The sequence below is a fragment of the Canis lupus genome, unplaced genomic scaffold (genome assembly GCF_011100685.1).
Source record: "Canis lupus familiaris isolate Mischka breed German Shepherd unplaced genomic scaffold, alternate assembly UU_Cfam_GSD_1.0 chrUn_S291H451, whole genome shotgun sequence".
In the NCBI taxonomy this organism is placed as follows: Eukaryota; Metazoa; Chordata; class Mammalia; order Carnivora; family Canidae; genus Canis; species Canis lupus.
In genome coordinates, this window is record NW_023331220.1 from 15156 (window position 1) to 40374 (window position 25219).

The 25219-nt window shown below is 36.6% G+C and overlaps 1 long non-coding RNA gene across 1 annotated transcript; it reads left to right on the forward strand.

Moving 5' to 3' along the window:
* The first annotated feature begins 454 nt into the window (after positions 1 to 454).
* Positions 455 to 24656, forward strand: LOC119879111. The gene is made up of 3 exons (XR_005387336.1): positions 455 to 576; positions 11210 to 11275; positions 24349 to 24656. It is a non-coding gene; the product is annotated as an uncharacterized LOC119879111 (long non-coding RNA).
* The last annotated feature ends 563 nt before the right edge of the window (positions 24657 to 25219 follow it).

The window sequence follows — 25219 nt, forward strand, 5'->3', positions numbered from 1 at the left end:
GGAAGGGTGATGGAAGCCGTTTGGTCCTGGGGCCCCGGGCGAGCCCGAGGAAGGCGCCGATGCTCCTGGGAGCCCTCCGGCCACGTGCACCCTCGTCCCCTGCAGGTGCTCCCCTGCAGCTCCTCACACCTGCCCTTCCGCAGTCACTGTCCCTGCGTGTGGCTGCGCGGGGCGCCAGGTCCTCCGCCCCGCTCTCCTCCCCCCCCGCAGCAGGTGCACCCGGGAGGGGGCACGGGGGCCCGAGGGCAGCTGCCAACCAGGGTTCAGACGCGGCGGCGCAGGTGCAGGTGCAGGTGCAGGGACCTCGGGGCTCGGCCGCTTCCTGTGGCCCCGCGCACCCCCCCCCCCGCAGTGCGCAGGTGTGAAGCGCCCGCGGGGTCCACGGGCTGGGGGGGGGGCTCCAGGCAGCGCCCTCGCCGCCGACCCGCAGGTGCCGGAGCGCAGCCGGGTCAGGCCCCAGGCGGGCCCTGCACCCCCCAGGAGGGCCCGGCTCAGCGGGCGGGGCTCCCCGAGAGGCCGCGGTTGCCTGCGGGGCTCCCGAGGGTCTTCCCCGCGGCGCATCCCCTCCCGCGGCAGGTAAGGCTCCGCGCCCCCCGCCCCCGTCTGCTCCAGGGGCCCTCGCGCCCGCAGGACGCCGGCCGTTGGGTCGTTGGGCTGGTCCCGGGCGGGGCGGGGCGGGGCGGGCTGTCGGGCCCCCGGCGCCCGGGCCGCCGCCTCGGTCTCCCCGCGCAGGGCGGCCCGCTGAGGGCTGCGTCCCCAGAGAAGCCACAGGCCAGCCCCGGGGCAGGCCCGAGAGCGCCGGCGGGTGCTCCCAGGAGGAGCCTGGCGGGGCCTGGCGGGCTGCGGGGGGGCCGGGGGGGCTTCTCTCTCCGCCTCCCCCGGGGCAGCACCAGGAAGCCGAGCAGGGACCCGGGGAGCCTGGGCCGCTCTTCTGTCCTGGAGCCCGCAGCCCGGAGGCTCTGCTAGCCTCCCCCTGTTGGGGCCGGGGCACCCTGACACCTGCCAGCACCTGCCGAGGCGGGGCCCGGGGCTGCAGCAGGGCCACCCCCGCCTGACATGACCAGCCTGGGGGGCGAGTCCAGCAGCTACATCCGTGCACATCCCTAGGAGGGGAGGGGACGGCCTCCCGCCTGACATGACCAATGCTTGGCCATTGTTATGAACCTTGGCCTTAGTCGTTTTTCAGGGCGCTTAGTGGAAGACTTCTTTTTTTCTTTTTTCTTTCTTTTCTTTTCTTTTCTTTTCTTTTTTTTTTTTTTTTTTTTTTTTCTTTTTTTTTTTTCTTTTCTTTTCTTTTCTTTTCTTTTCTTTTCTTTCTTTTCTTTTATTTTGAGAGACCAACTTACAGCAGGGATCAGTCTTTGATTAATTTGTTCCTTTCTCTGTTTAAAAAAGTTCTTTTTTCCATTAATATTGAGCAGTTTTAGTTAGTATATTACACCTCTTAATTTATGCCTTTAAAATTATGATTTGCTTATCATTTAACGTGCATCATTATAAAATTAGATCATAATTTAATCTATGTATTTTCCTGTATATGAAAGGTAGAACAGAAAGCTTAGGAGTTATTATAAATATGACTGACAATACGGTCTAATTATAAAAATTATGGTGTCAACAGACTTTTACAACTTTCATCATGGAAAAGTATTCACAGAGTTTCACCCTTGCTTTGTTTCAATAGAGATAATATATTTACACAGTAAAAGAGAAAAATTAAATTGTGCAAAAATAAATTATATAGGCTCTAACAGGCTCCCTCCATAATCCCCTGTTCTCTAGAAATCACCAGATATTTTAAGGGTTTTAAAAGGTTTTAAAGACCTTAAAATATCTGGTTTTGTTTGATTTGATTATTAGTACCATCGTTCTAAAGAATGCAATTAAAACATAATATACCAATTTGAGTTTACACATCCTGTTGTCCATTCTTACAGGCAATAAACGTGGGGGTCCAGCTTCTGGAGGCAGTTAGGTCTTGAAAAAAAATACCTGAACACTCTGTACCTACAGTCTCTAATTTTTAAGCAGAATAATATTAACTTATATCTTAAAAATCTGTTGTTAGGGTTCATTAAAATGCATTCAGCATTCAAACTGGAGAGATTTACAAGTCAGTATCATGGCTATGTACATATTATTAACGACATAATTAAGGTTAGCGATGGTCTCAAGTAAGAAAACATGTATCTTTTTCTTTAAACCACGTGAAGGAGCATGTTCAAGCTCTCAGGTTCAATTCATTCTCTTTCTTATACTTTCAACTACTACTAAAACAATTATCATATGTTAGATTGCTTTGTAATCATACCATAACTACTGGTACAGTATTGTGATTTTCTTGGAGTTAATATCTTGTGGATATAGAAAAGTCATATGAAAATATTGCAATTTCTATAACCTAATTTTTTTTTAATTTTATTTATTTATGATAGTCACAGAGAGAGAGAGAGAGGCAGAGACACAGGCAGAGGGAAGCAGGCTCCATGCACCGGGAGCCTGATGTGGGATTCGATCCCGGGTCTCCAGGATCGTGCCCTGGGCCAAAGACAGGCGCTAAAAGCTGCGCCACCCAGGGATCCCTATAACCTAATTTTTTGATTGGGAACTACATTATCTTGATCAAAGAGCCATCTTTATCTTCTTACTTCTCAAGTATATACATGTAATTAGATTAATTGTGCTAAAAAGACAGTCTTCATGGGGCCTCCTTTGTCTTCCTTTCATTTGAATCTTGTTTTAATTTTCCTAGAATACTTTCTTAGGTTAGTTTGGATACTGGAGTTGGCTGAGTCAGAAATGACTCCAAATAATTGTTACTTTAAAAAAAAAAAAAGGTAGTTTGTTTCTCCAATAAATATAAGGTAAAGCAACTCCATAACTGTCAGTCTTCTGTTTCATTGCTCCATTATCTCAACACATGGCTTCATTCTCATAGTCCAATATGTCTACTCCAGTTTCCTCTATGATATTGTGATTTATGCATGAGGAGTGAAGCGATGAGGAAGGCTGGGATGTAGAGGGAGGATTTCTTTCTGTTAGGGAAAGAACCCTGACAACTCTTATGTTTATAGTGCAATGGTCTGAACTTAGGCATAGAGCCATACTTAGCCGCAAGAGAGATTGGAAAAGTTTGCTTTAGCTGGATGACCATTGCTCAACAAAATACTCTTATATTGCGAGAGGAGGTTATTAGAGGGCAGCTCACTGTCTCTGCCACAGTTCTTGCTCTTGAAAAGATAAGAATACTTGCATATCTTTCTTTTCACACGCAAAATTCACAAAGTTCTTTCCATTCTGTCACCCATCCCAGGATTTCTAGCTAATGTGTGGTCTTCTCTTTCAGGGTCAATTATAGTACCAAGTGGTCTGACCATATATAAACTGATCTTAAAAACAAACAAACAAACAAAAAACAAAGGCAGCTTATCTGTACACACTCCCCTCCCCATGCCAAATATGCAGTGGTTTGGTTAACATAGGCAATCGCAATACAACATACAATTTGAAAAAGGGTAAACAGAAATAAAACACTGAACAACTGCTCAAGAGCTATTATCCTATTTCGCTTGGTCAGAATTATGAAGCCTTTAGGCAAAGGCAGAGAGGTAAATCCCCTGGTAAATCCATATGTCAGCCCTGTACTGCTTTCTAGGACAAATCCCTATGTCCTTCACAGTTGAAATTTGTTGTGCTAAGTGGTCCTTCCTTTTCTGTTGTCTTCTGTACCCTTTATGAGATCTACAGAGCATTTGCAGCTAAAGTTTTCCTGATGCAGTTTTGGGATAGAACACTCACAGGCTTCTGCAGACATGTAGTCTCTGCAACAAAACATTTTTAGGAGCACCTGGGTGGCCCAGTTGTTTAAGCATCTGCCTTTGGCTGAGGTCATGATCTCCTGGTTCTGGGATGGAGCCCTGAGAGTCAGGCTCCCTGCCCGGTGGGGAGCCTGCTTCTCCCTCTCCCTCTGCTCCCTGGCTCTTGCTCTTTCTCTCTCTCAATCTCTATCTCAAATAAATAAAATCTTTTTACAACTTTTCCTGACAATACATTTTTTAGCCAAAAAAAAGAAGAAAAAGGAGGTTTCTAGTGTTTTATTTTCATCAATTTCTTCTTGCAAATGAACCCAGATGGAGAGCCTATCTGGACATAGAGATTAAACCTGAACACTCTCATCTGTGTATTGGTGTTTGTGGTTTGTCCTTCAGGATCTCTCAGATGATAGGAAACTGCAACCTGGCCAGTTGTTTAACATTTAACAGTTATCACTGAGATCTTATTGTACCAAGTTGTATTGTCAGTAACAAGTTTGATGGTTGTCCAATTTTTTTGTGTATTTTTCAAAATGTAGATCTTTTAGAATTATGCATTTTTCATCAAACTTTGAAAACTCATGTCTATGTGTTTATGTCTGGGAACTCAATGTGCCTTTCAATTAAAAGATTTATCAGACAGTTGTCTAATTAGTTCCCATAGATAATTGTGTCAGTCTTCCTGGCCTTTGTCAATGTATCTATAATCCTATAACCAATGTTAGTAAAAATGTTACTTTTTTTTACATATTTTCTAACTTTGTTGGGATTTATAGTTTTGCTGTGATTTTAAGAGGAAAATTAAATTTAAAATGTGTTCCCAATCCACTTCCATTTAAAACAACAAAAAACACAGAGATGTGAATAAAGACTAGAGCTTTACAAATGAGAATATTTACCAGGACTATTTCCAACTCCCAAACTATTTGGGAAGACAAAAGTATTTTAATAATACAGTTTTCTTTTTATCTATAATAAGTAAAAGTGTAAGTTATAAATTCACTTATTTTTACTTTTAATTTCTTGTTGTCATTGACGTATTTAATATGATATTATTCACCACACTGCAGATTCCAAAGTTAGATAGTGTTACATTCTGAGTATTTTGAACAATAGAACTAAGTTAAAACGATCGACTAATATATCACAATCTCTCCCATGACTGTGACAGCATGAAAAGCAAGATGTATTTTATATGTAAATAAATGTGGTTTGGACCTATGTTTTTCATTCTCAAGTGATAGTAGAACTTTCTGATTGATGGCTTTATGTTAATAAATAGCTGCACTTTGGGAGACTGCTTGGGCTGTTGGAAACCACAAAGCAACTGAACAGTGGAGCAGTGGAGAGGAGCATTTGTGTGCATTGTGAATGAAGTTACATATTTATACTTAAAATGCTATTTGTCATACATTTTTAATCTTTTGACCTCATATGAAACTTTATTGATCAATCTTTAGAACTATTTTTTGTTTATCTCTGTATAAATTCACACATATTCATCAATCTGTCTACCTGGGCATGATTTAATTAAATGAGGATTTCACCTGACTTCTTAGCTGATATTGATAATATACCCACATTTTTTTCTTCAAAACCCCTAAAGAACAATGTACAGTAAATAAATGTATAAAAACTCAAATATTATTCTTTTTTTGATATTTGACATAAGCCTAGTAATGTGCTTCACAATAGGCCTGGACAAGTATGATGAGAGAGGTAGATTATTCCAATGCTAAAACTTCTTCCTTGTCTCTATTACTCCTTTAAACTTTGAATCTACTTGTATCCTTTCCAGTTCATAAATTATTCTTTGAAGGATATGTTGTAAAAATCCCTAATATTGGCTCCCCCTGCCCTTGAAACCATATTTTGGTGACTCGAAGAGCTAAATCTGAGTGAATTTAAGAGAAATAAGATATTTTGTGGGGAACTTGGGTGGCTCAATCAGTTAGGCATCCAACTCTTGATTTCAGCTCAGGTCTTGATCTCAGGGTTGTGAGTTCAAGCCCTATGTTTGACTCCCAGTGTGGAGCCTACTTAAAGATGATATTTTTAAAGGGGAGAAAATAACTTGTGTGGGACCTGAGAGAAATGGCATCAAGCTAGTTTGTATTATCCATTTCATTTTGTTTTGTTTCTAGTATGTAGAAAGGAACTGTGTGTGTGTGTAATATTCCTGAGAATAAAATTGCACAAAATATAGAGTAAGGAAGGAAGAATAAAAAATTGCTAGAGCATAAAACTTAAATGGACAGAGGAGATTCTGTCTAGAAAATAAACAGATTCAGTTAGTATAGTACTTTGACAATTGATTCAAGTAACAGTTGGAAAGAGAGACATAAGGTGCAGATCCTGAGAGTGGGTATGTGTGGTAGTGGGATTCTGTAGAACATTTTTTTAATGTTGAAATTAAACCAGCAAAGGGTAAATCAGGACATCTCCTGAAATTAGGGAAAAGGGAGGAAGGAGAGCTAGAATTTTTGAGGAGAGCAAAGACAGTAAAGGAGCCATCTAGGAGAGTGGAAGATGAAGGACCTGGAGTTGTGTGATTGTTGGACAGCCTAAAAGTTCCTAAGGTTTGTGCCATCACATAAGTAAGGCTGATTAGTTGCAAGAATGCAGAAATAAATGTAGACAATTGGGTTAACTCAGAAGTGGTGCTTTTTCCAAGTGAGTTTAAATTAAAAAAAAAGAGGGGAGAGACAAGGAATTGGTAAAAGAAACATTATATTGATTGACCATGGTATTTAAGATGGCTAAAGACAAGAGGACACCCAATAGGTAAGAGGCAGTGGAAATGCAGTAACATTTGTAGCCCCTATGGTGTAGAGAGATTCTTGGAGCCTAGATCCTTTTTTTTTTTTAAGATTTTATTTATTTATTCGTGAGATACACACAGAGAAAGGCAGAGACATAGGCAGAGGGAAGCGGACTCCTTTCAGGGATCCGGATGTGGGACTTGATCCCGGACCCTGGGATTATGCCCTGAGCCAAAGGCAGATGCTCAACTGCTGAGCCACCCAGATGTCCCTGGAGCCTAGATCTTGAAAGAAGTGACCTCAAATGCTAGTTGGCAAGGATCAGAGAAGGAAATGCCTGAAATTGAGATGAAAGATATGCAGAAATCTCTAAGGACAAGATTGTGGTGAGTTGCTTTTGTAGGGTGAAGAATAGGAACATCAAGGGAGAGGACTCAAGGTGTCAGAAGTGAAGGTGTTGGAAGGATCATCTATACACATACTGAAATCCCAAAAAGACAGGTAACCAGTAAACAGGATGACAGTGAATTGGGAACTGAAGTCATCCAAAAATAAGGATTAATAATGTAGGTATTGGGAAACTGCATCAATAATTTTCATAATTGGAAATATAAAGTAATAACAAGAATTTTATTTATTTTTTAAGATTTTTAAAAATTTATTTAGTCATGAGAGACACACACAGAGAGAGAGAGAGAGAGAGAGAGAGGCAGAGACACAGGCAGAAGGAGAAGCAGGCTTCATGCAGGAGGCCCGACGTGGGACTCGATCCTGGGTCTCTTGGATCATGCCCTGGGCTGAAGGCAGGCGCTGACCGCTGGGCCACCCGGGCTGCCCTAACAAGAATTTTAAATGCAGATAGTTTTAGGGAAATGCAGGAGATAATAGTTTTAAGGATGGATGAAGAACAGGAAACACACCTTTTTTATATCCAGACCCAACGGTTCAACATCTTTTCAGTGGCATAGAGAACAGTTTCTATGTATAAAGACTATGTAAAAGCACTGACCTCTCAGGCAGAGTGCAGGTTTATTGGAACAAAAGGAGTAAGGGTGTTCAGAGAAAATATGAAGACAAAGTGGATTTTGCAGATGATTGGTCATTTCAAAAGGCATGATAGAAAGAGTTCAGGAATTGGGGAAGGCTTAAAAGTGATGAGAATAAGGAAGATTTAATCAATTTGTAGATTGGAATGCATAAGATGCCTAGTAAAATGAAGGTTTAGGCTTCCTGTGATCACCTATTTACACAGGATGAGAGGGCATAATGAAATCATTCATATTTGAGACAGATGACAGTGGCAAGGCTATGGATTTTAGAAGGGAAGGACATCCATTGATGTCTGGAACTTACTCATGATCCCTGTCAAGTGAAGCCAAGAGATGAGCAAAGTAAATTTGGGGCAGACCGAAAACCAAATTCGGAAGCTATGAAAAAAGTAAATGGCACTTGGCATGGTCAAAAACACAAAAAGGCCAGGTAGGATGAAGATAATTGAGATGAGGTCAGAAATGTGGCTAAAGGCCAAACCATGTAGAAACCAGCAAGCTCTAAAAGACTTGAGTTTAATTTAGAGTGAAATGAAGAGTCTTTAGAAGGTTTTGGGCAGATTTAGATTTAGAATGGCTAATATGAGATTTGTGTAAAATAAATATCCAGGTAAGCAAAAATGGTAGCTTAGAAAAAAGGCACAAGTGATAGAGGTGTTGAGAATTGGTAGGATATTGCCTATATTTTGGAATGAGGTCCGAATTAGATTTTTTGTTGGAATGGATATACACTTGAAGGACAGAGAAGAGTCAGAGATCATTTAAGATCCTTGTTCTAGCCGCCGACCATTGAGTTTCCATTTACTGAGATGTAGAGGGCTGATGGAGAGATTTTGTCTATATGGAGATAAAGTCAGGAGTTCTGTTTTCAACAAGCTGTATTTGAGATATCTATCAGACATGCAAATGGAGCTGTTAAATGAGAAGCTGGTTTTATGAGTCTCGAGTTCATGGATAGGGTTGAGGATTTAATTTACACTAATATTTTATGCTTTTATTTACATTTTTTCCTTAAAAATGTCATAGTTATACTATTGGTATTTTTTAGTCAGCATTTTAACTTTTCTCTGTATGTTTTTAAAAATGAGTGACACTTTCCTCTTTTCACCTTTCTTACCCTGCCTTCTGCTCATTCCTTCGAGAAGTTATAATTTGATTTCTATACTTATTAACTCTTCATTCATGATTTTATCTCCCTTTGCATTGCCCTTTCCCTGGGAACATGGTCCCATTTTATTTGCCTGCTCATTAAGTGTCTCTTTTCATTCTCCTCATTCTCCTATTCAGTTCAATATTGAGCTTTTCTTTTTTCTTTTTCCTAAAATAAAATACTTGATTTGAAAAATCTCTAGTATGTTACCTTATGGATGCAGGGCCTTCTCATATCAGTCTTGTTTTTTATATATTTATTTTAATATTTTTATCTGCTGCTTTATACATTAACTTTCGTTATAGAAAAATTATTACCTGTTTATTGAATTTGATCTCTTAGGTTTACGAGATTATCTTTTCTGAACATTTTGCTGATTCTTGGTTTTATATTCCAATATAAATATTTTTTTGAATCTGAGATTCCCATTAGGTTGTTTTGAGAGTACTACATATAGCTTACTATACCCTGCCTCCAGGTCTGGTGCTGCATGTGTGGTGATATATACTTCCAGATGATATGGTATGCCTATCTATGACTGGACCTTTGAGCATGGAACCTTTTGATTAATCTGTGTCTCTTGCACAGGGTTCTTTTCTGCTTTCTGGCCAAAGGGTCCTCATTATTCCCTCCTTCCCTTAGGGTAGATGTTTCTGTTGCCTACTGTTTAGTATGATAAGTGAGGGATAAAAAATCTGATTAGCCTGGTTGTCCCTCCAAACATTCCAAACATTCTAAGGCTTTTCCCTATCTCCAAGATGTCCCACATTTGAGTTCAGAACAACTCGTATAACAAACAGAATTGGTATAGAAATGAAAGCACATTCTGAGTTTAGTCACAATCTTCCTACCAAATGTATGCCAGGAATTTAACTAAATACTTTGTATGGAATTAACCATCAGATGCACGAAATAAATCATATTAATATCCCCAGTTTGCAGAAGAAGGTTGTATCAGAGTCCAAATCATTTTACCAAGGTCAGTATAAAATAATCCATCCAATTTCCGTTTGGCAACATGACCCATACCTAATCCACCATGATTTTCTAGCAGGTCTCAATGAGATGTGTGTGTGTATTTCCTTTTCTGTAATTTGGGTGTTAGTCCTTTGTCCACTCTGGATCTCCTATTTCAGGAATGACTCCTTTTAGTTCCACCTATCTTTTCTCAGTGATGTTCTCACATCGTTGCCCTTTCCTGGGGAATTTTCTTTTTTCTGAATTAATAGTGAAGGGATAATACAAATTACGGGCAAAGTATTTATAGCAATTATCTATATTCATCATTTTAAGTCTAGCTACAACTTTGAAGTATTTAAAGTTTCCAGCACTGCAATTATGGCTGTTTTCCATGTTTTAATTGTTACTCTTTGTGTATGAATGTGAAAAGAATTCGGGATAAATCTGAATTCTCTTAAATTATATAGCATTGTGTTTATGTCTACATTCATATTTTCTTTTTTTTTCCTATGGAAAGGGTCCAAAGATTTCATTAGTCTTCAAATTGTAGTAAACCACAAAGACACACTATGTAGGAGAAACATGTCCCTACATACGCATATAATACTATGCTTCTATTTTCTAAATAAAATGGGAAACTAAAAAATGCATACACCTAGCTACATGAAAATAAATATTTTTCATTGGATTTACCATTGGAAATGAGGGTAAAAAGAGATCCGTGAAAGTACAAAAATGCTAAATCCTAAATCTTGCAAATATAGGAGAACAACAAATGAACATTTCTCATTTCCTCATAAAATGTAACATTATTTACAGACCACATAAAACACACAAAATCGCTGTAATGGTAGTAAATATGTATTATCATTCTAAATCAAGCCATAACTAATGACACTCTGGGAAATGTTTAGCTTATACTGAGGCTAGGTGTCTTGCAAATGAAAAGCTATTTAAGTGCTAAAATCAATTGACTATATAATACCATGTTTTCTGATGGGAATAGTGCACAAAAGATGCCTGGAAGTTGTTTGTTACAATGGCTAAATCAGATTCTACCTCTGGTTATTATCAACCCATACATTCGTCATTATAAACTGCTTCATATTTATTTTATTATACTGATTTACTTTAGCACCCAAGACAGTTTGTACTCCTACAAAATTCAGAAAACATTGATTTACTTAAATTATTCAATACTTTACTGTATGGCTATTATGTCATTTAACATTTTAGACAAATCAATACAACTTTTTTTAATTGCCTGTCACATACCTAAGGTATCGCAAATGTGTATCGCTGGAATCATTAATTTGCACTATGTTGATGACATTTTTATAAATCAACTAGCTTAAAACCATAAAGTGGCATATGTGGGGGGAAGTACTAGGATATGAAATGAATAATTTAAGCTAGTTGGAATATATAACTGCAGAATACTTTATTAAGTTTATAATAATTCTATTTCTCAAATAGCTGAAAGGTGGACTGCTGTCTTCTGAGGACATTGTGTATGATTTCTTTCCCCTCTTTTAAGTCTACGTAAGTATGACAGATGAGATGCTAAGTAACCTCAATGCAATGTTTTCTATTCTGAGAACTCTTCTATGGAGAATTTTGACTACAAGGTAGAGGAACCACACTGTATTTGTGCAGAAAAAAATATACTTCAAGCATATTTTTGTATATCAAGTGATAGTGTGCTATCCTTGTGTTTTAGACGAGACCAAAATAATCAAAATGGTAAAAAGAACTCATCCAACAAAATGATCATCCAAAAGTGTTATAGGTCAACTTGCTGACACTATGTCCTTTTCGAACATTCTAGAAAAAGTTATTGTGCATGTCTCAGTTTTCAACCTAGGATATAAGGCCTGCATGGGCAGAATTTACATCTGCTTTACTAATCATATATATATATATATATATATATACACACACTCATATGTATATATACACACATATTACATATATTTTACATGTAATTACATTCCTAATAATAGGTAATCAGTAAATTCCTAATAATAGGTAATATAAAGGTAAATATTTCTTGATAAGCAATGGATCAGAAAGTATGATAATTGTTCTGTATTTTATTTAACTTGGGTACTAGCACATGATGCTTGAGGAAGCTACATTTGTATTTTCCTACTATATCTAATAATATTGTGTTACATAAAATATGTGCAACATAACAAAAGGTCATGTTTAAGTGGATATGGTGGTCATATTACATTGAAGCTGTATTTGAACCCAGTATCATTATTGCTAAGATATCAGCTATACATTATAGAATGATAAGAAATATAGCAGAGCTCGAAGAAGAAAATAATAGTCACCCAAAGTCACAGCAGCCAAAAGATAGCAAGATAAATACCATTTGTATTTTGGAGAATAATTTTGCACTTGCATATAAATTACTATGCTCCAAGACTGCCCTGACAATTCTGTTTAATACTGTCACATATCAAAATACATTTAGAATTACCTACTTTAAATTTAGCGATATTGTAGCCTTGAAGAGTGTATATTGTATGAATGAGTGTGTTGTTACAGTTATACTTGTAATAATTATTTATGTAACTATTTAGTCATTGATTTTATACTGTGTTTGAGGCATCTATTATGATCCAGAAATAGCTGTAGATAATTTCTTGCAATTGAAGAACTTTAGGTCTGAGAAAGGAAAGTACAAATGAGAACCTTAAAAGTGTGCTCGAAGTGATAGACTACAGGAAGAACACGGTGTAGGAATATAAACTATATCAGTGCTTCTAAAATCATGTCTAAAGCATCATTACCCTCTCATCTGTCATAAACTAATACTTCTGAAGAATCCAACAAGAAACTGAAATTCCGGAAAAATGAAAACAAAACATGGAACATGTCAATTTTCATTATTAGGTTTGGTAAGGATAAAAGTATATCCAATAGATCAAAATAAACATAGCATTAAAAAAAGAAAATATTCACAAAACATATACTTGTTGATCCTTAAAAATGAACAGACTGGAGATGAGCTACAAGAATCAGTTTTGCTCTAATAACACTGTGTCCTTACACATCACACCTAGTCAGAAATTTATGAATGAAATAGCAGTTCCCTGTATAGAATATTTTTAGGTCCACTTTAAAGAGGTCTATCAATATTTACAGTTTTTATTGTGGTGAAAGTGCTTGTTATGTACTTACTACCAAATCTAGAGTGGATTATAACCTCACTACTTGCAGGAGGTAATACATATTTAACCTCTTATATAGTTTGAAAAATATATGTCAAAGAAGCGAGACAGAGGTGCATGTTGATAAAAGTAGGAGAGGAGATTATAAAGCAAGTTCAGCATACTAATTTATAATTTTTATCCAAATGTAGAGTTATACTTGGTTTTTGAAGTATACTCCCCTAAAAATTTATAGTATAAATCTTTTCAGTTTAAGCAAGTTTTTTGATGAAAAAATGTTTAAAAATAGATTCAAATCCGTGGATCTATCATTGATTGATCTAATTAATGAAAAATACAAAGCAGGGATCCCTGGGTGGCGCAGCGGTTTGGCGCCTGCCTTTGGCCCAGGGCGCGATCCTGGAGATCCGGGATCGAATCCCACATCAGGCTCCCGGTACATGGAGCCTGCTTCTCCCTCTGCCTGTGTCTCTGCCTCTCTCTCTCTCTCTCTCTGTGACTATCATAAATAAATAAAAATGTAAAAAAAAATACAAAGCATTGTATTAAAATAATAAGGGATTGGTGATAACTTCCCTCTTTTATATTTTTATAAGTTCCTATTTAAAAAGTTTTTATTTTAATTCCTGTTAACATACGTAGTTAACATTAGTTTAAGGTATACATTACAGTGATTCAATACTTTCATTCATTACCCTGTGCTCACCATGACAAGTACACTCCTTAACCCCCATCACCTATTTAATCCATAGCATCCAGCCTCCTCCCCTCTGGTAACCACCAATTAATTTGTTTGATTAAGAGTCTGTTTCTTGATTTGTATCTCTCTCTCACTCTCTCCCCTCTCTCTTTTCCCATCTGCTCATGTGTTTTGTTTCTTAAATTCCACATATTAGTGAAATCATATGGTAGTTGTCTTTTTGTAACTTATTTTGCTTAGTGTTATATTCTTTGGCTCCATACATATTGCTGCAAGTGGCAAGATTTCATTCTCTTAGTACTGAATAAGATTCCGTTGTTATATACATATACACTACATCTTCTTTATCCATTCATTCATTGATAGAACACCTTAGAGACTGCTTCTGTAATCTTGGCTATTGTAAGTAATGCTGCTACTTAAATTCAAAATTAGTAAAAGACCAAAATGTGAGACCTGAAAGTATACAAATCCTAGAAAATAAACCAGGGGTAACTTATTTAACGTCGACTATAATAGCAAGCTTTTTTCTAGATATGTCTCCTGAGACAAGGCAACAAACACAAAAAACTATTGGGACTACATCAAATAAAAAGCTTTGTTGAACAGTGATGGAAACAAGTAAAATTCAAAGGCAAAACCTACAATGAGAAAAGATATTTTGCAAATGACAATTCAGATAAAGAGTTAGTATCCAAAATATGTAAAGAACTTCTAAAACTCAACATCTCAAAAGCAATCCATTTTAAAAAAAGGGCCGAAGACATTGACATATGAAAAAGACATACCATCAGGAAATACAAATCAAAACTACAATGAGATACCACCTCACAGCTCTCAGAAGGGCTGCAATCATCAACCAGACATGGGGGACAATTGCTGATAACTTTCAACTAAGTACATATTAGCATCATGACCTTGTTTACTCATAATTGTTAAATTATGGAACATGTCATAACATTCCCTACAAATGTTTTTTCTTCCAAACTTCCAACTTTATTTTGTGCCTTGGATCTTATCTGCCATGTTGCATTCCTTCCTTGTGTGAAAGGATTAAAATCATTAAAATACCAAAGAAAGATTGACTATCCAATTCTCATCATTGAAGAGTTGGAACCAAACTGGTTTCTTATCTGACAGGAACATTGAGAGTTGATTCTTCAGTTCCAAATTTGCAACGTACTCTTGCCATTGAAAAACATTTTACGTCAGCATGAATTAACACTTGTTTACAGTCAGTTCTTATATTATTAATTGAGCAAATATTGATTTTAATACATCGATTTGTATATTCACAATTTTAATACATGTGATCAAATATATTTAGTTTGTGCAACTTACTGATTTTTTTGGGCCAAGTCAATCTTACTAAGGAAACTAGTATTTGATTTAATTTTGATTGCACCAATATTAATTTAGTGCAAGCTTTCTGCCTTAAAACATATTTCTACTCAAAACCTGAAGTGTGAAGTCCATTTCACATCTCTTCGTTGATATAACACAAACACAGAGCTAGCTGTATTTGTTGGTAGTAGATCCTCCAACCCCCCCCAAAAAACAGAAAAAAAAAAAAAACGACAACACAATTCTTGCTTCGTATCACCATTAAGATAATGGACACAAATGCCTGTATTGGAAGTATTCTGTATTAACAATTTCTGTGCATTTGTCAAGTACAATGAAAAAGGCTTTCTGGATTTATTGCTCAATAATTGGTCTTTTATATCTTTAGTCAGTTGCTGACCACTCCCAGTATTAGTGCCGTTGGAGGAGTATCCCACGAGCTTCCTTCTTGCATCAGATTCACCTAACATTTCTAATCAGTATTGTCTTCACACATGTCATGGCAAATGTACGTGTTAGATATTAGTTTGTTGGTCTTTACAAAATCAAAGTGCTACGTTATAAGAAAAACTGGAAAATAATAATGTTTATTACGTAAAATTACCTATCTGCCTCGGTCAGCTTTTTTGTTCAGTAGTTGTTCAGGTAACTTGCTTGAATTTATCCCTATTAATATTATGGAATGTAATGCTGATTAAATTTTGGATGATTTCATGGCCAGTTAATCTCTGCAAATAACAGAGTGAACTTCATGCTTCAACAATAGTTTGGGATACAAAACACTGAACTCAGTACTTAATGAAGCTGGAACAGATCATTTGGATCTAATACATTTCAGAGTCCTTTCCCAACATTATTATTTGGTTTAGTAATATTGCACATTCAGAAGGTATGTGTTTTTTTTCAGGAAAAATTCAAAATGAAGTTTGTTTTAACCATCTTTGAATTGGAATTCAAATATACATTTCAGGGATCCCTGGGTGGGTGCAGCGGTTTAGCGCCTACCTTGGCCCAGCGTGCGATCCTGGAGACCCGGGATCAAATCCCACATCGTGCATGGAGCCTGCTTCTCCCTCTGCCTGTGTCCTCTGTCTCTGTCTCTGTCCTCTCTCTCTCTCTGTGACTATCATAATAAATAATAAATAATTTAAAAAAAAAAACAAAAAAAACCCCAAAATATACATTTAATTTTCTAATTTGTCTAATACTAATAATAAAAAATTTTTAAAATAGGCTTTGCTAATTTTTAAAAAGATTTTATTTACTTGAGAGACAGTATGAGTGAGAGAGAGAGAGAGAGGAGAGGAGAGGGAGCACAACAGTGGGGAGGGGTAGATGGAGAAGCAGACTCCGTTTGATCAGGGAGCCTAATATGGGATTCCATCCCAGGACTCTGGGATAGTGGCCTAGCGGAAGGCAGGCAGACACTTAACCCACACGGACCACCTAGGTGCCCCAGGTTTTGTTATGAATTTTAACCTGATAAAAATATTTTTTTCTTGAAAAACATAAGATGATTAGCAGGATAACATTAAACGTTTTCCCATGTAATTAGAAATATATCAGAAAGTAGAGACTTTTCAGAGTAAATCTATTTATCATAATTGACTTGAGTTGTGCTCTAATTCTCCTTCTGTAAGGAAAAAGCAAAGATAAAGTTGCTACTATGATCCATTCAAAATGTTGTCTTCAAGATTTCTGAAGTGTCCTAGCCAGAAGCATATCCCATAAATGTATTCTGCAGGCAATCTTTAATGCAGTAATCTAAATTGTTCAGATATGGGATATACATTGCAAATATTATTGTCATTTTTTGTATTACTATGTCCTTACAGTTTATCCCTAGTAAAAACATGTTTCCATTACATGTGATTGATTCTGTCAAATACAGCTTCACATCACACTCCTTGCTCATGCCTATACCTGAAATTCTCCACAGTCCCCCACCCTGCTAGGTGGCATGCTAAGGGTAATCAGCGCTTATATTTACATGTTAGAGTAAATGTTACCTCGGAGAGGCATAATCAGAGTTAAGTGAATTCTATTCATTCTCTCAAAACATCCTATACTTGTAGAACCTAATCCAATTTCATATTATGTATCTGGCATGGGTTAACAGATTTGATAAAGTTAAGGACCAATGTCTCATTCCTCAGTATGCATCCATTTTTTAAACGTGCTGATGATACATAGGAGGTCTTTACTGATCACATGCTGAATGAATACTTGAATATGATTATTTGCAATGGCATAGGTTGAATATATATAACTGAATGCTTTTTGGACTTGCCAATGATTTCCAACCTTGTCAGTCACTCAACTGGATGATTTAAGTTGCTTTATTACTGTGTTTCTGCTTGCATTTGACTCATTAGAATCAATTTAAGACAATTAAAGTTTTGTGTTTTTAAAAAGAAAGCCAAATTAACATGTAGAATCAGAAGCAATTAAATCTGTATTTTAAACATTTTCAGTATGTCCATATGAGACATAGTTAGTTTCATAAAGAACTATGATTCATAGCAATACATTCTCTTAGTGTTATATCTCAACTTACTTCTACACAGTGTAATTAATTACCTGAGGAGCTTCTACTTAAACATTTCTCCAGTAGGTCACATGATTTCTGTGGGATATGCATTTTCATTACCAGTAGCACAGCTAATGTGATAAATAAGTGGAATCACATCTTTAAGAGTGCAATTATACAGAGGGATTGATGGCTTCTATAAAAGCATCTAAAACTTAGGCTAATAATGCTACATATTAGATGTGACTTTTTAGTAGTTTTGAAGGAAAACCAAATTGTACATAGAATAACACTTTAGAAAATAGAATAACCATGTAATTTGCAGAAATAAGAATGACCTACCTACAAAGCTTTGGATGAGCAGGAGAATCAGTTGTTGATGGGCTTGAAAGCATTTGTCTTACATATGACTTTTTTAAATATACAACTACTTTTGTTCTATCAACTTCCTAATTTGCAAATTCTAGGCTTAGATCCTAAAGTATGTTATTTCATCACTAGTATCACTCTATATTACTAGTTAGCTGTTTTATTTTATTTTTTTGTTTGTGAAGGACAAATTGAACACTAATTAATTTGTGTTAACATTATCTCTAAATAATCTGATTTGGTATGATCCCATTACCAGATTCCCTTACATAAGAACAATCTCATTAACAAGGCCCTGAGATGTCACTTTAGATCCATTTGGTAACAGAGATACAGGCATAAACTCATTACATGATGCACTCCCCATTCTTAAATTGATGAGGTTTGCTCTAGCTATTGTTTGGGAGTAATATGCCTATAATCTAGTATTTCTGGAAGGAATAAAGAAAATCACTGTTTTTAAGAGAAAAGCTTATAAAGAGAAGGAAAGAGGAAGGAAAGGAAGGAGGGAAAGAAAGCAAAGACAGACTGAAAAATTAAAGGTATAAATGATTTCTTAATCACACTACACAATAAGGTAATACTTATTAAGTTATAGAAACATTTTAACCTGCGCTACTCAACCCCATAGAGGTTCTGATTATGACTCAATGCTATTAAATTATTTGAAGACAGACAACTATAAATACTTCGCCATTGTTACTGAGACTGTCTTGTATCTTCAAGGAAACTGATATGAATGTGCATCTCTTATTTGAATTTCGGTTAAAAATTAGCAATACACTAAGTCTACTGACAGTATTTGGTTATAAATCTAAGATCCTGTGTTATTTCAGTACCCTCCTCTTACTGAAATATTGAAATATAAAGGGTGGTTGAGTATGGGTGTGTGCAGGAAGCCAATGCTCAGGGCACCAGACAGAAAGCAAAGCTTCTTTATTTCCTTTATGTTAGGATACAAACTGAAGTACTGTGGGCAAATTAAAACTGATATGACAGGAAAGTTTTCTGATACCCTCTTTCATTTCCAAGCTGGTAGATATCTGGATTTTTTATGTGGCTAAAATGAAAGCATGAATTGTAGGGAGATAAGTTTTAAAAATTTTTTTAAACGTGTAAGTTTTATTTAGGAAAATAATAGCATTATAAGCTATCTAAGGAAGAATAGGAGTTTGTACCTTAATCCTTCTTTCCTGATTCCACTCCCCAAAGGTAAACCTATGCGACTCATTCATCTATTTCTTCTGGCATGTTGCATTGTATTTCTAAACATTGGAATCGCTAATGTCACAATTTCTAGATTTTTCTGTTTATGAATAGTTGTCTGCCTGCTGTGGATTGTGATGATGTAACCTTGTTCAAAGTCCTGTTACCCATCTTCCTCGCCACATACTTTCCAGTACTCATGTCTCAGTTCCTGGCTCAGTGTTCTACAATTTAATTTTATTATTATAATAATATGTAAACTGGCTCCCATCATTTATTGTTCCTATTACATTTCCTGTTTGGGACAGCATTTTGCTTTTCTTGGAGCTAGTAATGATTTCATGTGAGTGTATGTGTGTATTTTCTTTCTTCCTATCACTGATTGATTAACCTAGGCTTTCCAAGAGAACTGTAGAACTCATCTCAACATGCTCAAATATTTTATCAGGTAAGATATCCATTCCATCTTTTTTTTTCTTGGACTCACGTTTCCTGAAACACTTGGTGTTCATCTTGCTTCCTGAACTGGTTGTGTTCTAGATCTGACAAAGAGCTGTTGTAGAGGAACATTTTATTTTGTTCCTGGGAACTCTTGTGCCTTTTTTCTGTATTGAATACTTTTCTTTTGTTTCCCACACTGTTTATTTTTATGATTCACTTTTATCATTTTTATGAAACATGTACTCTAGTAGCTTTCTGAAAAACAATAAATAAAGATAAATATTTCGAAGCTTGCTATTCTTAAATGGTCTTTGTACCATTTGATATATTCTTTATATCCTTTGATATTTAGGTTGACATTGATATCCATTTTGATTTAAAATAAAGTTTATTGATATTTTGGTCAAAACTGCCAGGTTTTTTACTATTAGCTTTGTGACACTCACTAGCTACTTGCCCCCAATATTTATTTGCATTGTTTTCCCTTTATTTCCTTTGTGGTGTCTGTGTGCTTATCAGAAAGACATCAACTGGGGATCCCTGGGTGGCTCAGTGGTTTGGTGCCTGCCTTTAGCCCAGGGCGTGATTCTGGGTCCCAGGATTGAGTCCACATCAGGCTCCCTGCATGGAGACACAGCCCTCTTGCCTGTGTCCTCTGCCTCTCTCTCTCTTTCTCTCTCTCTCTGTTTCTCTCATGAATAAAATCTTAAAAAAAAAAAGAATCAACTATCTACCATTATCAATTAGATTTGGTTACTGTAGAGACTGAATAACAGTGGCTTAAATCAAATATTTCTCTCTTCAGGTAGCTGTCTAAATATCCTCATTTGAAGGCTGACATGATAGCTCCCCTATATTAGGAATCTAGTTTATTGATTCTTAAATCTCTACTGTTCCACCATATGGCTTCCATTTATCATTTGCCATGCTGGCCCAGCCACTGCATGCATGTCAGTTGCAGGAAGAGGAGAAGGGAAAGCAGGGCACCCGTTACCTTTAATGGCATTGCCGAGAAGTCACACATATCAAAACTTTATACTTTGTAAGCCAAAAAAATATAATTATTTTCTTGTCTGAATACTCCATTTGCGTAGCATTGTGATATATTTTTAAAAAGAATGCGTTTCTTTCATGTTGCCTGGCTTATACATTTACTGGAATTTTTTTAAAACTAAGAACACTGCTTATTTCTTCTGAGCTGTTTCGTTTTGTTGGTTTTTGTTTTTGCTATTGGTATGGACACATGCATGGTGATCTCTTGGAAAACTATAATTAAAAATAGGGCAGTAAGGTGGCGATTGGAAACACTTTTTTGGATGGGTTTCATTAACAGAGTAAAGAATTTTACCATAGTGTGGTTAATAAGAGTATGTTAATCCACTGGGCAAATCTGAAATGTCATTATGTTTTGACGTTTGGTCTGTTCCACTCCTCAGAAAGAATCCTGGGAAGTATGTTAAAAAGAGAGCAGAGGGATGTCACCATGCACTTTGCAGGCTTGCATTCATTCTTAATTTCATTCCTTCTCTGAGTTTAGTTATTTGATTCCAGAGCCTTACTAACCCAGCTTCTCAGAGAGGTTACTTTCTCTATTATGCTGTGGTGGGAAATCTACATTCTCTTGGTAGCAAAGCCTTGCAGAAAAAAAGTCTAGGAGCCTCCTCATACTACTTGCAGTCTTAACTCTCACATTCCAGCCTTCAGAGATAGTTGTTGCAATCCAAAGTTCTGAGACCCCCTGTTTTCTGTTGGATAAATTAGCTGCTATTAATTGGCGCCATGACTGTAAGGATTATCTTCCTTTCTCTGCTAAGTCAGTTGTCCTTATTTATCGACTTTCCCTCAAAATTCATCAAAATTTCTTATCTGTACTTGCATTGGAATACAATTTGAATATTTTATTTGTATTGCTGGGGTTTAAGGAGGGAACAGAGAGAAAACCATTGGATCAATCCTTCGTACATAAGTGGAAGTTTCCTAAATTTACTTATGGAGTAGCTTTGAGGGTAACAAAGGAATATCTTATCTTGTAAAAAACAAGAGCAAGGAATAGAGATGTGTTGCTCCCAAATGGCAAACTGCTGAGATTGCATCTGTATGAGATACCTGGAAGCTAGATCTCAGGTCTCTGAACTCTCATCCTCAGCAAGAGGACATGACACAAAGCAGGAAGGCCAAGAAAGACTTCAGCAATGAGGACAGGCCATTTTTCAATTTGTAGGCTACCCAGGCAGAAAGAGGACCCTCCTGAGACATAGTCATGTTCTATCCCTCTGTTAGAACTGTCAACCAGATGCTACCTAGAAACACAGATCTTTGATAAAGTCCTGTCTTTTGTCAACACACTAAAAGTCTTATCCCTATTACATCATAAGACTCATAACACTTCTTTTGTGCATGTTACTAAATTCCTCCTACTGGAACTTTACTAGAACCAGGAATAATCTAATCACTGAGTAGTTAAAAGTGTGACAGGAATCCTGAGATTTTGCTCAGCCTTTCTGAAATGCTTTAATCAACTTTTAAAATTACCATTCTTTATAAGCTAAACAATTATTTTTACGTGTGATATAGCCATAATTATGGAAAGAAAAGCATTGAATTAAACATACTACCTGGAGTGTGGATAGTTACATTAGACTGCACTTGGTGTAATAGTTTTTTGTTACTTCTGTAATAAGTTGCCACAAACTTAGTAGCTTAAAAGAACCACAGAAATTTATTATGCTACAGTTCTAGATATCAGAAGTCTAAAAGAGTCAGAAAGGCTGCATTTCTGTTCAAACTCCTTGTGGGAAAGGGAGAAGGCAAAAACTGGAATCTGTACCTTTGCCTCTTCTAGTTTCTAGAGAGCATCTTTATTCTCTCATGATCCCATCATCACATCGTCTGAACCTCTGCTTGTTATTGTATCTCCTTCTCTGACTCTAACCTTCTGGCCTCCATTTTATAAGAACCTTTGTGATTGTGTTGGGCCCACCTAGGTAATCCAGGATAATGGTCTCATCTCCAGGATTCTTTTTTTTTAATGCCTTTTAAAAAACTATTTATTTATTTATTTGAGAGAGAGAGAGAGAGAGAAAACAGAGATAGAAGAGCCTAAAGTAGGGAGGAAAGGGAGAAGCAGACTCCCTGCTGAGGATACCATACAAGTGGGTCTCAATCCCAGGAGCCAGGGATCATGACCTGAGCTGAATGCAGAGGCTCAACCAACTGAGCTACTCAGATGCCCCTCACCTCCAGGATTCTTAAGGTAATAACCAGTAGTCCATTTGCCATGCAAGGTAACATAATTACAGGTCTGGATATTAGGAAACAGACATCTTTGAAGAACAATTATTTGGTCTACCATGCTTTGGAATCATGAAATTATCTCTAATTATTAGATCTACTTACAATACTTAGTATGTTGTTACTTACACACACACACACACACACACACACACACACACACACCACAATATTCCAAAGACTGTGCTCCATCTTAACTTTCTCTTAGGTAAACATTTTTCTTCCAACATAGGGATTTTATCCCCAAAATATATAGCTATCATTTTTAAATAATGAACATAGTTCTATTATATAAAATAGTCATTTACAAAGATGTTTTAAGATGTGTGTGTTAACAGAAATGACAAACATAGGGGAAATCTTGTATTTCCTTTTGATACAATAGCAAACATGCTATGTTGTTACTCAGTCTTAAAAAAATTGTGTATGTTGACAATTCTAATGTTAATTGTGTATTTTGTACTAAGAAGCATGTTTGTGTTTATTGAGTTCTTTTTGAGTCTTTTGCCAATCAGTTACAAATAAATGGAACATGTAGTTATTTGGTTAAAATAACCGTTGAAAAATAGATATTTGTGCAATTTAGTTGCTAAACTCATAGAAAAAAACTATAATATATTGAACATGTGCCTGTTAGTTATTCTAAGCCTAACAGTTTAAATCCTAACCTCAGTGAGATTTCCATGTTAATTGAGTATGCCAACCAGGTATCTAGCTATTCTTGGAGTGTTGTCATTTCAAATATTTGGTCACCTTCTTTTCAGACCATTTTGTTTTGGAAAATATGCTCAGAATGCAATTAAGATATACTTTGAGAAACTGCAAGGCACAACCAGGAGAAATTAGCACACAGAAAAAGCAAGAGCCACTTACTTTTGTATTACTAAACAAGCAAAGACTTACTTTGTATAGAGAAAAAATCCACATAGGCTTTTTGTGTACCCTCAGTTCATGTGCTTTGTTAATTTTTTAAAACTTTTATACATGGGATTCTTAATTAATTTGATTCTTTTTTACTGGCATTCATTAAGCTTTTCCTCTCTCCTGGATCTCCTCAAAACATAAACACCCAAATCTCTCTCATCCTTGACTTTCTTAATTTCTGCACCATTTTCATCTCTGCCAAGTTTCTTGAAAGAACAATAGGCCGGTATAATCCCAATTCATACTACAGTGCTCTGCCTTCAAATTTATAACTCCCTTTTTCCTCTGAAACTTCTTTCTAAAATAAATTCTATATTCAAAACAAATAGGAATTCTGAGTGCCTGTCTTGATCATCATTGTTTAAGTATCTGTGTCATCTTCCTTTTTATTTTTCTCCTGTACCCCTCCATATTTCCTTTTTCTTTTAAATCTGAGATCTGAGGATCCACCCCATGATATGCAGGATTCCAAAATGGCAGCCCAAAACTGTGCCACCCTATACCTGTGAAATATGATGTAATATCACCTCTGTGATCATATCATGTTGTATAGCACAGGAAATTTATTTGATTGGACATGAACTAATCCTGTGAACCATTTAAAAACAGTTTCTATCTGGCTTAGCAGATGGAAACATTTGAAACAGAAGGATGTGATGCACTGTGGCTGGCTTGAAGATAGAGGAGATTATCTGACATGGAAGTAGGTGGCTTCTAGAAGCTGAGAGCAGCTCTCATTTAACAGACATTGAAGAAATGAGGACTTCAGTCTTACAACTTCAAGGAACTAATTTTCTTTTGAGAATCCAAATGAGCTTGAAAGGGAGAGCCCTGAATTCTGGATGAGAAAATAGCTGGTCAACATTTTGATTTCAACCTGAACAGAGAATCTAACCAACCCTGCTACACTTCTGACTTACAAAAACTTGAGTTATTAAGTGGGGATTTTTTAAGTTAAATGGTTTATGGTAATTTATTACACAACCATAGAAAATTAATATATATTCTTTAAGATGTTCCTTTTATTATTGATATTTTTGTATACAGGAAAATGCCATCCTGTCTTGATGTTTAAAAACCACTTGAATATTCATAAACACTATATATATATATGTTTATATTTATAAATATAAAGAGGAACCAGTTGTTGAAGGCGATCAGTTTATATAGTCAGATTGAGAACAACTGAATAGAAATCATCACTCCATTAGTCAATATAGACATATAACAGGCATTCAGTGTAAAATCCAAGTTCAAGTTCCACAGACCAAATGTTTTATATTTCACAATATTTTGCTATCAACCATCCTAGAAATAGTCAGAACTTTATTCATGAATTTTAGTCTAGAAATCTCATCGATTTGAAACAAAATTGCATAGATAACCCAATTATCCTTCCTTTCACACTTGTTGATTTCTATCTCTGGAGGATTATTTTCAACATACTTGTAGAAACTAAAAATATTTAAGTTCAGTAGTCTAGAATAATACTTCCAAAA